This window comes from Sander vitreus, chromosome 23, assembly GCF_031162955.1.
Source record: "Sander vitreus isolate 19-12246 chromosome 23, sanVit1, whole genome shotgun sequence".
NCBI classification, from domain to species: Eukaryota; Metazoa; Chordata; class Actinopteri; order Perciformes; family Percidae; genus Sander; species Sander vitreus.
In genome coordinates this window covers 20,819,914-20,838,925 of record NC_135877.1, presented here as the reverse complement: position 1 = coordinate 20,838,925, position 19,012 = coordinate 20,819,914, and positions in this window count along the sequence as shown.

Sequence of the window (19,012 nt, the reverse complement as noted above, 5' to 3'; positions counted from 1 at the left end):
GATTATTATTATGATGCAGTGGGAGATGAAAAGGCCTTACAGACCATTAAGGCCAGTATTAGGAGCCACGGACGCACAACGAGTATCTCCACAATTTCTTGTGATTACATTTCAGTTTTCCTGTAGAATATTATTAAAAGTTGATTTTCAGGTTAATTCACATAAAAAAAAGAACCAGTTGAACAGTTGAGTATGTCTCTTTGTTTGTCAGAATTTAAGTTAAAATGAGCGTTTATGACGTTTTAAATGCTTTTTTCGTGAACTTCTCCAAAAAGAAGATGGTGTCTCATAGAGGTAATAACTCTCACCGCAGCCTCGCGCTATGGCTCTCTCCCTCTCTCCCTCTCTCTCTCTTGAGGGGGTTAAGTGGAGAATTTACGGCCAGCATGTGGGGTTATTTCACCGTGGAGGAACTAATTCACTGAGGTTCTCCACCGGGTCTAAACGATCCCTGCTTTACAGTTCGTGAGGCTGATGGATTAAAAATGGATTCAATATGATTAATAGGCTACCCCGGAATAACGATTCGGTGGATTCCAATCGGAGGGGAAACCGAACAGAAAACGGAAGAAATAGGCGGGGTTTTTTATCCGTTAAAAATCCAACAATTAATCCGTTCCCTAAATGAGATCAGTCTGTTATTAGGCCTAGGCTACTGATGAACGTTATCCTATCATTAACGGTCCGCGAAGAAGTCTAAGATCCAGATCAACTCCTCCGGTAACTTCTCTTCTCTCGCCCCCGTTGGGAAGCGGTGAGCCCCGGGTCGGTTTCTACCGGTGGTCGGTCCCTTGGGTTCAGGGAACCCCGGAGATGATCCGTTTGAGTCCCGAGAAGAACCGCGCTTTTCTGTCAAAGCAGTTCTTCCTCTGAACTCCGCGGTGAGCACCTGCTTTAGAGGCCAGCCGTGTTACTTCTTGTTCTTCTATTTCTTTTTCCAGTAGGCTAACGGGGGAGGGGGTCGGGGTTACCGTCGGTCAGCAAACCGCCAAGTCCACCCGGGACTGTCCGGGGATCCGTTACACTACCGTGAGAAATCCGTTAAACACCTCAAATGTCAGTTTGAACACAAAGCAACCGGTTATGGAGTTGTTGGCTGTTAAACGTCAGAAATCCGTTACTGAACAGTTTAACCACCGGGAATCCGTTACAACAAACACCTGGGGATCATTTTGAAAACGTCACTGATCAGTGCAAACACACAAGTCATTTTAAATACCGGAAAATCCGGTAAAATCTTTTTTAGAAAAAAATGTGTCCTTTTGTAACGTTAGAGATTGTTAAACACACCGGAGATCAGAAAGCGCCGTCAGTGATCCGTTATAGCCTCACAATAGGCTATTCCTCTTCAAAAACCACCGGATCCGTTTCCATGAAGTCCAAAGTAGAAATGAACCGTGTCAGGCGGATTATCCCGGGTTAACGCCGGGCACGGGTCCCTTCGGTGCCCCGTTATGAAACCGGATCCTCCTCAACTTTTTAGCCCACGGAGAGCTGCTGCTTCTAGCTCTGTCCCTCCGCTCGCGGTGGTGGTGATGATGATGATACACGGTGATGAAGAAGATGATGATGATGATGAAGCTCTCCTGTTAGCATCCCTCCATCAGAGGAAGAGGACGGCGAAGGTGGTGGTGAGGGAAAGTCTCGTGCCGCCCGTTCAGCAGTGAGTCCGCTCGCGGTGTGCGTTTCTGTTTCAGAACGAGCTGCTGCTCCAACCGAGAGGAAGGCGCTGAGAGAGAGAGACACACAGACAGACAGAGAGACAGACAGAGAGACAGAGAGAGACAGACAGAGCGACAGACAGAGAGAGAGAGAGAGAGAGAGAGAGCTGTCTGGTTGAATGAAAGCTGCACCCCATCCAACTTTATTCAAATCTATATTAGGCTATTCTCTCTCTCGAGATTTATTCCAAACCAGTCAAAAGAAAATTAATTATCTCTCTCACACACACACACACACACACACACACACACACACACACACACGCACACACACACACACACACACACACACACACACACATCTTTTGTAAATGTCTCTAAATAAATGCTTTTCATGAGGTTAGCTTTATTAGTCTCATTTCCAGTGGTTCTCATCGGAGCTTCTGTATTTTAGTTACTAAACTTTTTGTGCCCATCACTACATGCACATAATTAATATAAAAAATAAAAAAGTGTTTTTTTTGTGAGAATGTGTGTGCATCAATTGTGGAACAAGTACTGCACATCTTTATATTATTGGATTATAACTGATGCATTAATGTATTCACTTTGATGTTGCAGCTGGTAAAGTTGGAGCTCATTTTTCCCTATATATCCTGCTGAGTAGTTTGTGAATTTTATCATATGATAATACATAACTTATTAGTTGCTTATATTTTGTATCATGAATTTAAATCTGCAAAGTCACTGATTATCAAATACTGTTTCCGAGAGTAGAAGTATAAAGTTGCATAAAATGGAAATACTCAAAGTACAAGTAGCCTACCTCAAAACAGTAGGCTACTTGTGTAAATGTAGGCTACTTAGTTACATTCTATCACTTAAATTGAATGTTTATTTCACATTCATTATATGTTATTAAGTTAAGTAACTAACTTTTGTCATGCATTTTAAATTTTAACTTTTTTATGTCTTAGCATTCTGAGCCGTCGACATCTGTTGTGTACAGCGGTTGAAAATGTCATCAGAAGCAAGATTCTTTACGAAAACGCTGTTTTTATACATTTCCTCAGTTCTTGTCTTGAAAGACTTTAGTTTTAATCATTGTAGTTGTGAGAAAAAAAACGCGAACGAACATTTTTTGGTATAGCTTTTGACGAAATGAACATTGCTTCTCACGTAGTTATTAAGTTATCACCTTTAACAGCCAATTAAAAGCCATTTTATTTATTATTAGCATTTGAAATTTCAAGGCTGATCTTAAAAAGTGTTTGTAAGATTGTAAATACTGTATTTTGTTGCTGAATGTATAAAAACACGACAAAACCGGGGTCTGAAAAGTGAAGCCAAGTGCCTTAAACCTGCGTTCTTGAGGCTTCAAAACGGCAGTCCACAAACCAATGGGTGACGTTACATCAGCTACGTCCATCTTCTTTCATACAGACTATGGTTCACAAACACATTAAAATAAATGGCACTAAACAGCCTGGAGGAGCTGTTAGGAAACATGTGTTTTGTTTGCATCATCTGTAGGTTCAGGATCTTTTTGGTTAACAACCAATTAAACACGTTTTCTGCCTGCGGTATTAAAGCGCGTTTGGTCGCGTGTAGAAGTCAGGTGTTCCCCAGCTGTTACCAAGGTGACACTGACGAACCTCCAGCTCATCAACATTATCGCCGCCAGATGTTTGATTGGCTATTAACACAACCTGCCAAGCGTTTGATTGGCTATCACATGAGCCATTAATTTTATAACAATTAGCGTTTTCCCGCCCATCTGTTTTAGGATGTGTGTGAGTGTGTGCTTTTAACAGGAAATGTCTCCTTTCAAACGATCAGTTATCTAACAGACACGTGGTACGGTGTGTGTATATATATATATATATATATATATATATATATATATATATATATATATATATATATATATATGTGTGTGTGTATGCTCGGTCAGGTTTATGTCATGTTCACTGTAGCTAACTGCTAGTTTTTAATCTCTTGGTTCTCTCTCTGCTTCTGTGGTCAATGATTTTGTCCAGCTAGAGGCTAAATGTGAGACAGTGTCCGTCCCAAACAAACAACCCTATATGGCAAGAAGAGTGGACACTAGGGTTGCATGATATTGACAAAATGTGATATTGCGGTATCGATTATGAATATTGTGATATCAATATTAATATTTTAAAACATACGTAAAATTACAAAAGTTACGGGAAAATGCATCAAAATAGATTCATAACGAATACAACACAAGGTTTATTTCAACTGACGGTCATATTGGACTGGTCCAACATGAATAAATAAATAAGGACCATGTTTACAGAACAGGACATGTTTACTGGTTGGACAGTATATAATATATAGATAAAGAGAACAGGACATGTTTACTGGTTGGACAGTATATAATATATAAATAAAGAGAACAGGACATGTTCTACTGGTTGGACAGTATATAATATATAAATAAAGAGAACAGGACATGTTTACTGGTTGGACAGTATATAATATATAAATAAAGAGAACAGGACATGTTCTACTGGTTGGACAGTATATAATATATAAATAAAGAGAACAGGACATGTTTACTGGTTGGACAGTATATAATATATAGATAAAGAGAACAGGACATGTTTACTGGTTGGACAGTATATAATATATAAATAAAGAGAACAGGACATGTTTACTGGTTGGACAGTTTATAATATATAAATAAAGAGAACAGGACATGTTTACTGGTTAGACAGTATATAATATATAGATAAAGAGAACAGGACATGTTCTACTGGTTGGACAGTATATAATATATAAATAAAGAGAACAGGACATGTTCTACTGGTTGGACAGTATATAATATATAAATAAAGAGAACAGGACATGTTTACTGGTTGGACAGTATATAATATATAAATAAAGAGAACAGGACATGTTTACTGGTTGGACAGTATATAATATATAAATAAAGAGAACAGGACATGTTTACTGGTTGGACAGTATATAATATATAAATAAAGAGAACAGGACACAACTTCTCTCTCTCTTCTCTGATTGGTTCTGTTTTGTTGTCTTTATCCATTTCTTCACTAACACTGTCACTCTGTTGAAATATGCACACACGTCACGTGGTCCGCTCCACAGGGTTTGTCACGTAGTGGCCCCGTGCGCTGACGTGCACTAACATGTGCAGGTGGCACGGTAACCACGGTAACTGGCCAATGAAATGATCATTATTGCGTTTCAAGCGGGCTCTAAATCAAACACAACTAAGCCACACAGCCAACGGACGGGACGCAGCGCTCCACAAAATAAACTAAATATTGTATACTTATCGCGACACAATCGATATATTGCGCAACGTGATATCGCAATAACGATATTGAGTCGATATATCATGCACCCCTAGTGGACACTTTTTAGCGCACTGGGAGTCCCGTTGCAAATTCAAACAAAACAGACGATACTTGGCTAGGTTTAGGCAACATAACTACTTGGTAAGGTTAAGTAATAGACCATGGTTTGGGTGCTATGGTCCGGTACCTTAACCTCTACATTTTGCAGAGCTTCAATAGCGGTGGCTCGTCTTGAATTTCCCTTGCTAGGTTAGCTTTGGATTCCAAAACTAATAAACGAAAACTCTAAAGGAAAATAGGAGTTAAGAGGATTTAACAGTGTGGAATTTTTTTTTTGTTGCTTTTACCGCCAACGCTGCTGGCTTACCGGTATGCTTGATCTGCGGAGAGAAATTAGCAAACAACAAAAATAGTAATATTGAAAGACATTTCCAGAACAAGCACACTGCTTTGGCTGAAAAGTATCTGGCTGGGGGGGAAGAAAGAAAGAGAGAGAGAGAGAGAGAGAGAGAGCTATTCTCACACAGTGCTCTCCTCCGCCCACAGTAATGGGAAGGCTACTTTCAGGTTGCTGACCCCTGCTCTAAAACACCAGGACAAACTTATCTTTTAGCCGCAAGAATTACAAAGTCATCAGTCCGTCCAACACTTTTATCATGAACATTGTAGCCTATAGGGGGCACTAGCAGGTTATTAGAATTTTAGGCAGTTTTATTAGTCAAAGTCCGTGCACAAACACAGTCTCTCTGACATTGGATGGCCAATTAAAGTCCTATTTCAGCCAACTGGATCAAGGTGGAAGGCAGTGGGGAGAGAAAAAGTGAACGAAGGAGATCCAAGTGGGCGGCACACTTCTGCCTCGGGGTAGATAATGTAATGAATGTGTATCACTTGTTAGAAAGTGTGTAAGTGTGTGTGTGTGTGTGTGTGTGTGTGTGTGTGTGTGTGTGTGTGTGTGTGTGGTTTCTGCACTTGACACCAATCTAGCAGCAGAAGAAGCCGCAGTAAAATAAAAAAGAGACGTGGGCGTGTCAGAGGGAGAACAGACTTAAAGCTAAACACACACAGATATAGACATCAATATTTCAAATTCCTTGAAAGCACAAATCCATCCATGATTCATAGTCAGACTACATAAGAGACAAGAGATGCAGATACAGACTGGCAGAGCATCCTGTGGTCAGAATACACAGTACAAACAGAGGCTCACCGTTTCTGTGGTGAACTGAATCATTGATGGTGTGCGTGTGCGTGTGTGTGTGTGTGTGTGTGTGTGTGTGTGTGTGTGTGTGTGTTGTGAACTCCGTAATGAATGCTGATGCATAGCTTGGTTTAGCCTCTTAACTCGCAGCATATTGTTTGCACTCTAATGTTTTATAACTTTTAGTCTTCTACACCAGGCTCTGTTGGCTTTACTGAATGAAAGAGCATCATGGGATGATCAGCTGTAGTCATCTCATCTCTTCTGAGGCACGTCTCCACCTTACCGCTTTATGCACGCCTACCTGAGGAGGAAGCAACTATGTAACTTTTCCCACTTCGGTCCCCCTACAGGTTGTCTCATTGGAACTGCAGCTGCAGCTAAAAGTTACATAGTGTTGCTTTGAACAAGTCCAACTCTAGTGTTGTCCTTAAGTCCTTAAGGGCAAGTCTAAGTCAAGTCCCAAGTCCTTAGCTTTAGTTAAATACTACAGTAAACAGTTTTTAGTTTTGTCAGAAAAAAGAGCAACTCGTGTATCTGCAGCCAAACAAACTTGTGTTATATTAATACATTTACATGTATTTATATTTGAAACACAGTAGATCATGAGAGGCCCAAACACTCAATTGATTTAAGTGTCACAAGGCTGCAGGTGCATGAAGAAACATGAGTGCAAAGCAAATAAAAAAATGTTGGAGGGAGAGAGAAAGAGCATTGCAAGTACTCTCGGAAGACGGTAGTCTTCTGAAGACAGAGGGACTCTGCTGACCAAATCGAGTTCGGTAACAGGATTCACCTCAAGAGAAGACTTTAGGTATAGGCCTCGCAGTGACGGCAGGACTTAGCGGTCGTTTATTTCCAGTGAACGAGAACACTAATAGAATAAAGTCAGTAAAAAATATTTATAAACAGCAGTCTGATTTCATGCTGTGCACAACAGCAGGGCGCACACTTTGGGAAAGTTTACGGTCAGCGCAAACTGCGGCGACAAATACATTCCATTTTCTGAAATGAAAAAGAAAAAAAAACCTTAACACTTGATTACATGCTGCATCGTTTCCTGTGAATGTGTACATGTAAAGGCAATTTTAAATTCAGCATGAGAATAGTCTTGCTTTGCCAGACCTTCCTCCACAGCGCTGCGGAGTAGTCCACACAGCATTCCGGGATGGAAGAAAAACGTGCTCTGGTTTATCGGCATTTCTTTAAACCAATCACAATCTTAATAGCCTCGGGAAGGAACTTGTTTTGGTGGAACGTGTACGTTCGAAAGTTGTTTTAGTCGTGCGACAGAAAGCTGATTTGACAGATAGTCTAGCTAGCTGTCTGGATTTACCCTGCAGAGATCTGAGGAGCAGTTAACCATAGTCCTCAGAAATCCACCAGAGTTTAAAATTACAACACAAAGAAATGGCAACGGAGCAATCCCAGAAGTGGAACGTCGTGGATATAGACTAGCATGGGAATGGCGTGCCACCACGCATGCATCCACATGTTCATGCAGTCTCACACACACACACACACACACACACACACACACACACACACACACACCCCATCAAAACACCTCCATGCCAATTTCAGCTTCCTAGGGCCGCCACATGGTGGTGGTCGACCAATCAACAGAGTGGACTAGAGCTGTTGGTCGCAAATAAGTCTGGCACGATGACTGTTCATTTATTAGATAATCACCGGAACATCCGGCGGCGCCTTGCAAAACTGCGTTCGTTTTAGGAAACAACAAACTTTGAGCTAGCAAGCTACACACTGAAAATGGCGAGTTTTGACGAAAATTTGGATCGTGCAACAAGGCAGGCCTGCTTTGTTCTTTTTGTGAAATATTGTAAAGATTTACAAAGAATATGTTTACGGCAATTACTGATGGACCGATGGAGGGGATCGCTGTGGACGAAGCACACATGGTAAGAGAGATAAGAGAAAATGAGGTCTAACCATGTAATCAGCTAATTTAAATAGCTCACGTTACTGTATTATGTGAACAGTTATTTTCATTTTATGTTAGGCTCGTTCGAGATGAACTGCGCCTCGCCTGTAAAGTGGATGAGAGCAGGCAGCCGGGGGCGGTGACAAAAATCCGCTGTCAAGTCAGACAGTTTCCAGCAGCCTTCAGGCTGAACAGGAAGTCACAGAAACACTGTGGTCCGATTCCGATTTAATAAAATGTTATCAGACCCATATATCAGCTTGTACACAGTCTCCAGTTGTTTTTATGATGACAGAGTAGCTGTCAAAATGCTCTACATGTGATCTGCTGCTGATTTTAATTAACAACACACTGTAGATGATCCGTAACAGATTTAGTCTCTCTGACTTCTAAACCTAACTATCAGCCACACAACATGTGGTTTGTACAGAACAAGCCTTTAAATCTGACAAATAGTTAAAATCCCTCCAATTCAAAATAAAAGACAGTTTATATAAAATGTCATCATGTTGTCAATTCTGAACCAATCAGCTGACAGGCTGGCGTTTCCCAGCATGCCCCGGGTCCTGGGGTCTTGCAGTCGGTGAAAAGCAACTGCGCTGCCTGCGTTTCAGAACTGCGTCCGCCTTGATCTCGTGAGGTTATCGTTGCCCACATGTGCATGACGTCAGAGCAAGTCGGGATCAAGTCGGACACAAATCTAACCAGCATGCATTGGGCGGCGATCACCGGTGATCGATTCTGCGCAGACCTGGGTCATCTCGAACGAGCCTATTATGTGGCATTTTCATTTGCGGGGTGCAAATGTTCCAAAGAAAGTTCCTTCCCCAGACCATTTAGCAGAGCCACTGTCTTTGCGATCGGAGCTTAGCGCTGCCCAAGATGATCGTGATTGGTTTAAAGAAATGCAAAAAACCCACAGAGTTTTTTTTTCTACTATCCAGGAATGTTTGTGTGGAGGAGCCAGAACTTACTACAAAAGCACTGTGGAGATAGTTCTGGCAATGCGAGTAGCAACTAAAAGTCTTACGTCCCTAAAAAACACCTACAAGTATTGGTTTTTCAACTTCTCCTGACTCGAGGAGAGTGTGAGGTCGATCTAAGTGGATAAAGAGCCTCAGTTTGTCACTACTGCAGCCAGCAGGTCAGACACAAATCCCCTTATAGCTCTGTGATGAAGAGATGATGGAATAGCTGAATAAAATCTACCTCCTCTCCGTTTTAAGAAGCCTCGGCCCAGATGACAGGTCGTCCTCGGAGCCCCTCGCTTGGATCGATGACGCCTAGTTGATGTCACTCAGCGTTTGGAGGCTGGTTTCTGCAGACATTTGGGTGACCGGCAGGTATCAATTCTGAGGAAAGACACAGCAGTTTAAAAACTTTGTTTGGTCTTTTCTTTTGTCTACTTTATTTATTAATTTTTTTGTATTTTTCTTGCAGTTTGTGTTATGACCTAAAGACATAAGGGGCCAGAAAAGAGCTGCAAAGCGTGTTTGTACGTGTGTGTGTGTGTGTGTGTGTGTGTGTGTGTGTGTGTGTGTGTGTGCGAGCTAACTTTTCAAGTGTAAAACAGATTGCTTCTCACCTCTTTGATTGTATCTGTCCGTCCTGTCGTTTATGTCCTCATTTATCTACACAGAAGTGTGTGTGCATGTGTGCGCGTGTAAGTACACTAACCATGCGGAAAGTGTGTGTGTGTTTCATACTGTGTTCCCCGTTCACATGCAGCCTTCTACATCCATTTATTTTCTTAATGTGTCAGGTTTCTGCGTGTCCTATTCTTTCACCATACTGGAGTTGTCAAACTGGTTTACAACTATTAAAGTGCTTGTGCGTCTCTGTGTGACGCTGATTAAAAGTGAGAGGTTTTTGATTGCATCGACTCTCCATGGAATTAACACACACACACACACACACACACACACACACACACACACACACACACACACACACACACACACACACACACTTGAGCATTTATCTTTTACATTACATATAACAGGATCCAATCCAGGAGGCTCAATGCTGCGTTAACAAACTAACACTTCACAGTTTACTCTCAAAATTTTAATGTATGCAGATGAAGGCGAAGTAAAAAGATGAATGAGCTTGTTTGTGTTTGGAGGTTGGAGCTGAGAGTGAAACGGAAAGCGACGCCGCACAGGTGAATAAAGCTGAATTAGCCGCCTTGATCCGTGCAATAATAAAGGAAGAAATAAACGAGGCAATGAATAAGTTACAACCTCAGTTTGATGCACTAAAACTCGACTGAAGGACTGTAAAGATAAACCTGTAGATGTGGAGTCGGGCCTGTCCGGCATGCATGACAGAATGGATGAAGTGGAACGCGTGTGTAAAGCTCTCCAGAAAGAAAACAAAGAACTGAGGGACAAAACTGAAAAGCTGGAGAGTCACAGCCGAAGATTTAACCTCCGAGTATTTGGCCTCGACAAAGATATGGAAAAAGGAAAACCCACCGAATTCATGGAGTCCTTCTTCAATGTGGTATTTAAAGATAAAAATCTAAAATAGCAAAGCAACAAAAAGTCCTCCATGTCAGAGGGATGAATGTCAAAATGTTTCCAGATTTAACAGCAGAAGTGTCCAAGAGAAGAGCGCAGTTTAAAGATCTGAGAATGAAATTACATCAGGCAGGAATAAAACATGGTCTGGTTCATCCTGCGACACTGATTATAACATTTAATGGAGACACAAAATATTTCCAAGATCAGAAATCAGGAGACATCTACTACAATGAAGTGATTGGACCAACGCTGTCTGGCAATTAAGTAGCCTATTGATGGGACTTCGCACCAGAAACAAGTGCATCGGATGCAGGTATGATGAATTGAACTGAATTGAGAACTGCCTGACATACATCTCGAGGAGTTGGGAAATGGTATATGGACATAAACTTGAGGACATAATGTATTGTATACTTACTGATTCCATAGCCTTATATATTATGTTGATGTATTTATTATTGAATGGCTAAAAATTTTTTTTAAAAATCAGGAACTCGAGGAAAACAATTTATGTTAAATATAAATACAGTGGAAAACTAAAATACAGCTGTGTCGTTTCACTAAGGACTGTTGATTTTTGCCTAAGTTTTTAGCATTATAAGTATGTCAGATAAGATATTCTGCAACGTATAGTAGGAACTTACACATTTTTATGTATTAATTAGGTTGAGAATTACAGAGTTATATTAAGGAAATGGAATTCAAGAGTTCAGCTCACTTATTATTGCAACCTTGAGAACTAGAGTGGCAATACAAATTTTTCTGTTTAAATGTATGTGTATGAATGTATATATGTGGTTTAATTGAGTCATTATCTGTAAACTGTTTTGCTCCGACATAGAATCTAAAAGTATGAATAAAAAAAAAAGACAGTGATCTTTGGTATGTTACATAAACTACCAAAGAAAGGTCTTAAAATTGCCCATATTAATATATGCAGTCTCAGGAATAAATTGAGTGATTTAACAGATATACTGCAACCAAATAACTTATAACATATTGGCAGTGTCCGAAACTCATTTAGATTCTACATTTGATGATGCAACTTTAATGATTGATGGATAAAGCATTTTTAGGAATGACAGGAATGCATATGGAGGAGGAGTTGCTATCTACATTCAACATCATATGCCTGTCAAAGTGATGCCAGATTTAATGTATTCTAGTATTGTAATCTAAGTAATTTGGTTAAAAGTTAGTCTGAAACATCTTAAGCCAATACTCATAGGATGCTGTTACAGACCTCCAAATGCTAATAGTGAGTATTTGGACAAAATATGTGATATGCTAGATCATGCTAGTAGTATGAATCTTGAAACTTAATGGGTGACTTCAACATAGATTGGAATTATTCTGAAAATCAAATTATGAGCACAGCAACGGCATGTGGATTATCACAGGTAATTAATAAACCGACTAGAATATGTATAAAAAGGGTTGGCACTCAATCAGCTTCCTGTATTGACCACATGTTTATAAATAGACTAGAACGTTGCTCAAATTGCTTATCTGTGCCAACTGGTTGTAGTGACCATAATCTTATTGCAATTGTAAGGAAAACAAAAGTTCCTAAATCGGGTCCAAAAGTAATAATAAAAAGGTCATTTAGAAGATTCAATTACAATCTGAAGATGATATTAGAAATGCAAATTGGTCAGAGGTATTTCTACAAAAGGATCCAGAGAAAGCATTTCAGCTTTTTGATCGAACTTTAATCACAATTGTAGAAAATCATGCACCAATAAAAAAAGTTTACTGTTCGAAATGTCAACCCGTGGTTAGATCAAGAATTAAAAGATCTTATGAAAGAAAGAGATCTAGCTAAACAAACAGCTATCTTATCTAAATTCAAATCAGAATGGCAAATATATTGTAAACTTAGAAACTTTGTAACTAAGTTAAATAAGAAGGAAAAGAAATTGTATTACAATAAGAAAATTACAGAAATAAAACATTTATGGAATACATTGAATAATTTATTAAGAGGAAATAATAAATCAACTCCAGGTTATTTAGAAAATGAAGGTGAATTTTTTACTAAACCAAGTGATATAGCGAATCATCTCAACGACTATTTCGGAAATAAAATAAATCTTATAAATATTACACAGTCATACAAGATAGATTTATCAAATACATTGATAAATAAGATGATGGAAGGTAAAACATGTCATTTTAAAAAATTCAAGCGTGTCAGTGGTTCTAAAGTGGAATTACTTCTGATGAATTGTAAAAACAAACCACCTGGTGTTGACTATCTTGGATATAAGTTGCTTAAGCCAATAGTTTCAATCATTGCGCCTACTATTGCTCATATAATTAATGTGTTTTATGGAAAATATATGTTTGCAAGCATGGAAAATATGTTAAGTTGTGCCAATACCTAAAAATAAGAAAATGCCTCTCTCTGGCTCAAACAGCAGACCAATAAGTTTATTACCAATTCTAGGTAAAATAATGGAAAGAATTGTTTATGAACAGATTCAGTCTTATTTTTTAAATGATTTAATTACAAATTTTCAGCATGCATAAACACTCAACAGCCACTGCCCTGACTCAGATGGTAGAGGACTGGTTCAAGGATATGGAGGAAAGGAAAATAATAGGTGTTGTAATGCTTGATTTTACTGCAGCATTTGATATAATTGATCACAATTTACTGTTAAAAAAACTGAAATATTATGGTTTTTCACAAACCGCATTATTATGGATGGAAAGTTATTTGACAGAGAGAAGACAATTAGTTTACTTTAACGGAAGCTTTTCAAAGGTAAGGGTTGTGGAACATGGCGTGCCTCAAGGAAGTTGTCTTGGGCCACTCCTCTACACAATCTTCACCAATGATCTTCCATCTGTTTTAGATAAAGCAAGCATTTCAGTGTTTGCTGATGATTCCACTATATATTTAGCAGGAACTAATATTGGTGATTTAAATACAAAACTACAGAGAGCGCTACAGTTAGTGGTGGACTGGATAAGGAGTAACACGTGGATTCTCAATGTATCTAAAACTACCTGTTTAGTGGTTGGACCTCCTTTTTCTTTATGTTCCAAACCGAAACTTGAACTCAGCATAGATTTATAGAATAAAATTCTGTAGAGCAAAGAGAAGAGGCTAAACTTTTGGGAGTGATGATTGATAATAGATTGTGTTGGGATAGACATGTTCAGAAACTGGTAACTAAAATGGGCAACACTTTGTTATTAAAAGGTGTGCAAAAAACTTTACACTACAGACCGTTAAACAAGTACTTCATGCTTTGTTTTTTTTCACACCTTGATTACTGTTCTGTGGTTTGGTCCAGCACCTCAACAATTAATATAAGAAAACTACAAGTGATTCAGAATAAAGCGGAATGTGTGGCTCTCTCATGTGGGTTTAGATCAAATGTTGATAAAATGCATGAAAGCCTCTCATGGTTTAAAGTTAAAAACATGTGTATTCACTGTTTTTTTTGTGTTATAACAAAAACACCTTTTACTTTATATATAAAACTCTTTTAGTACTGATACACATTATCCAACAAGGCATGCAGTAGGAGGTCGTTTTATTTGACCTAAAGTGAAAACCAACGTTCAGTTAGGTACAGAGCAATGTGTGAATGGAACTCTTCCAAATACTATCAAACAAAACACTCAGTATGGTTTTAAAAAAAAATCACTCATTACCTTCAAAGATATTTCAATATTTAATATCAATTTAGAGAGATTCTTTCATAGGGCTTTTCGTTATCTCATTTAAAAAAAAAAAAAAAAAAATCTATTCGGGGTAGTGTAGTCTTTTCAACTTCTTTTATATTATTTATTTGTATTTTTTCTTGTGTGTGATTAATTGCGTTAATTGTAAAATAGGATTTGTATTTTCAAATGTTGTGTAATCTGAATAATGTCTTGTGTGTCTGGTGTGTAATGTGATGTCGTAAATTGTATTGTCACACGATGGATTGTAGGACCCCAGGAAGAATAGCTTTTAGCTTATGCTGAAGCTAATGGGGATCCAAATAAAACAAACCGTTCATACAATAAAAGTGCCATGAAGCGAACTGGCCGGCACACCATCCTCTGTCTCCACATCAGAACATTTACACTCCGACAAAAAGAGCATGAACTTTTATCCAGCAGTTGTCTGACAGAAATGAGTAATGTGCTGCACCTCTCACCCTTCTTCAGGGTTTGTTTTGGCAAAGAAAAAGAGCCACTCCACATCCCAATACTTCAAACAACATTCACACCTAGTAGCATTTAATAAAGAAACAAAAATCGAAGCTTCCGTGCAGTTTGAAAGGGCTCAATTCAAGTAGTTAGGTTCTGCAAGTTGAAGCATCTTAGTTAGCAAGTAACCAAGTTAAATAAAGCCTAATTTAACAGGCTGAAACTCAGCGTAGATGTTAGGGGACTGGGACTGGTGGGAAAGTCTGGAGGGAATCTGGTGGACAGGTGGAGAATGGCATGTCTGAAAAAAACAACTGAGGCAGCCATTGGGACTCATGCAGCATCATTCTCTTAAATTTCTTTCATATTTTCTTTTAATATTTTAGAAAAAATAAGGGAAGTTAATTCCAGATGCACCGAACGTTCTGAACCGTCTAAATCTACTCTTACCCAGGTGTGCCGAGTGATGAATCCCACTTGATCATAATTGTTTATTACCCACTATGTAAGGACAGGTGTTGTGACGTATGCAAATACTTGCAAAAATTGAAGAAATGCCACCAAAAACGGCTAAGCAAGATGTTTTTTTTTTTGGGGGGCTTTTTCCCTTTATTCAAAAGTGGATAGACATGAAATGGGGAGAGAGATGGGGGATGACATGCAGCAAAGGGCAGCAGGTTGGATTCTAACCCTGCGCCACTGTAGGACTCAGCCAACATGGGGCAAATGCTCTTACTGGGTAATCTAGAGGCCACCCCAGCAAGATTGCTTTTAAACAGGATTTTCCGGAACCCCAGTACAAACACAGCTGAAACATAATCATCTAATACACACATATAATAATCTATAAAACATAATAATTACATTTTTTTCTTTTTTTATGTTCCCCAAATTTAAAACTTATGTTTCATTGCGTTGGACAAACTATTTGTGGTAGTTGTGTTTATTTGTTTTTTCTTCTTCTTTTTCTTACAAACAAGTGGCGCCGCCACTATTAACGTTAACATGAAACACAATTGCTGCTTGAACAAACAAACTATGGGAGTGTTTGTCTGGCACTATTGTCTCACTTTACTACTACATGTCTTGTGACCTAAACTTTGACCAATAAACCAATGCAGAGGGTGACAAGTGTGTGCCGGGAATTTTCTCTTTTCTTTTGAAATTGAGACTGAACGTGTTCCATAACACACGAGAAAAGGACAATTATAGAACCTAAGAGGGGAATTAATTGCCACTTTAGCCATGTAGTCCCATTAACCCCCAGTCTGAGCCACTAAAAGGCTACAGGTGTTCAAAACACTGTGTATGTTTCTGTATTTATAGTGGTGGAGACTGGTGGTAGGAAACGAAAGGAGACAAACAGACAGACAGTTTGTTCATTATTCTAATTTCCTCATAATGACTGCATGGTTGATGCATCAGCATCTGGCACCACACTTACAAACACACACACACACACACACACACACACACACACACACACACACACACACACACACACACCGCTGTGATAATGCAGCCATTGAATCTAATGACAGCGCGCTGCTTGTCGTAATGAGACTCCAGTTTGTTTTACTCCAATCCGGAGCAAAGCATGATGGGTAAACTGATACAATTATCTTCTTGTCGCCGTTGAAATGGCTCAACTGTTTGTCCTTACGAACAGTTTACCTCAAAGAATGGATGCTTTAAAACAAACAACGTTAGGTGCTGGTCCAGTGTCTCCTTGGCTCAGCTCAGAGTAAATGTGATGTTGGGTTGCCAGATAGTAAACAAAGAAGCCGCCGGGTTGCCAGGTCATCAGTAAGACTCTTCCTCTGCAAATTGGGTTGTAACTCAGCACGGTGAATCATGTCAAGTGTGTGTGTGTGTGTGTGTGTGTGTGTGTGTGTGTGTGTGTGTGTGTGTGTGTCATGCTCAGACAGAGGCACTTGAACTAAATTGCCCCCCTGGTACCCACAATGCATCTGGAGCTGGCAGGAGTGTCTGAGTGGCTGTCTGTGTGTTTAGACCTCTCGATGCCTCAGTATAACACACAGCTGCTTCACTGTGACCACTCCGTTGTTGCTATGGTAACCGGTGGGCCTGATGATGGATAAACTCGCAGTCGGACGGTGACTTTAGATACGGGGGCATGGACTGTTTAGACATCGGGTCCTGGTAGTGTTAGCATGACAACAGTGAGCACACCTGTCAACCATAGAGATCAATAAAGAACTGTGTGAGCATTTTTTTTGTGGTGTTTTGTTTGTGACTTTTTTTATTTAGAGCGTGACCACATTTGCGTTAACTTGAGAGGTAAATGAGCGGTCAGGTGATGCGTTTCGATTAGCGCGAAAATGGATGCTGAGGAGGCAAAACGGAGGCTGGCCTCTGGAGGACTTATTTTATTTCTTTGTTCCAACTTCCAAGTGGCCTATAGCCTACGTTAGTCATGAATAAATGATGTTAAAAAAATGATAAATTACTCATTCTTGACAAAATGCAAAAGAGCTGTGTGCGTGCGCACATTTGAATAATGTCAGGTTGTAAATGGGTTCAGGCTTCTAAAAAGCTGTCAATCAAAATGTACTTGTCGGGCTCGGGCCTTGTCAGGCCGAACTTTTAAGGCCCGATTACAGCTCTACCCCTGACCACAGCCAAGAGGGGGAACCATAGACTGGAAAAGTGCCTTAAACCTGCATTCTATCTAATTTCCAGCAGGGGAAATTAGGACTCGACTGGCTCCAAAAAGAAGTCAGTTCCCATAGAAGTCGATGAGAAAATGACCGTACTTCTCACTTGATTTATTATCTCAGTAAACATTTTCATTATGAGTTGATGGTCTCAATCGCTTGTTAGAAGTCTTTTTGCCAATCCAGCATGATGTTCATTTTGTAAATTATGGTCCTATTTATTTTAAAATTGACAATAAAGCAGGGGATGCTTTAGGGGCGTAGCTGAACGCCGAGCTGTAAATCATGACAGAGGCTTAGCCATGCTAACCATGGCACTGCTGTGTACATTAAAATAGACCTGAACTTGTTTTTGGGGTTGTCCATGTAAACTTTGACCCTCTCACTGTGTGTTTTCACTTCATCAAAGTTAATTGATGCATTTTGGTCGCCTACAAATGTCTTGTTCAGCGTTCTGCCAACCAAGCTAGCTTGCAACTGCTAGCTAGCAACCGCCAGCGTTAGCTGGTAACTTAAGAGAACGTTTTCTGTACTGACGTAAATGCAGATGAATGGCAGCAGAACCCGGAGGTCCACCTTTATAAACCAGTAAAATTCTCGTATATTGTCCATATTTAATGCTGGTGTCTAGACTTTATCCTTGCACTATTGGACTTATTGGCACTACCACCATGACACACACTGTCATAGAGCACTTTACTATGCAGACTGAATCCCAAGGTCAGTCCCTGCCCTGTCACTGTAAGCGTCTCATGCTTATACATCCCTCATAGTACATTCATGTGGATTTATTATTTAGTATCTTTTCTTTTATTGTCCATATTATTCATGTGGATTTGTTATTTTATCATCCTGTTTATGATGTATGTGATGTCTTTAAGCTACTGGGACCTTGAATTTCCCCTTGGGGATCAATAAAGTATCTATCTATCTATCATCTATCTCTATCTATCTATCTAAATCTCCGCTGGATGACTGGCTTCGGAATGGGTGAAAATCATCAACTTTCCCTCTTTAGCGTTTAGCTTAGCACAGCGCCATTGCAACCTTAACGACACTGGCTTGGCCACGTCATCCTCCCCAGCTCCACCCTCTTGTCAAATATCGTCACATCCGGTTGCAAAAAAACCAAGATGGCTTCAAACTCGGGGCAGTCAACAAACCAATGGGTGGAGAGAACATGTCAAGTTTCAACCTTTCATTAGCTGTGCTATTCTTTAATAAAAACGGACCTATACAACATGTGGATATATTTACCACTACTGTGTCAGCTGATCTGTTTTAAATACTGCAGAGAGGAGAGGTAGAAGAGGAAACAGCCACAACTTAAAGATCTTATTATCTTGAAATGTTGGTGTTAAGGTTATTTCATGATTTCCCCAACACGTGTAAATATCTATAGGCTAGTGAATCCTTTGACTGACAGGTATCTCGGCCTATCGTCATCATGCCGTTGTGTTTGTCACCTATATGTGTTTTATTTCAGGATACATAACAGAGGTA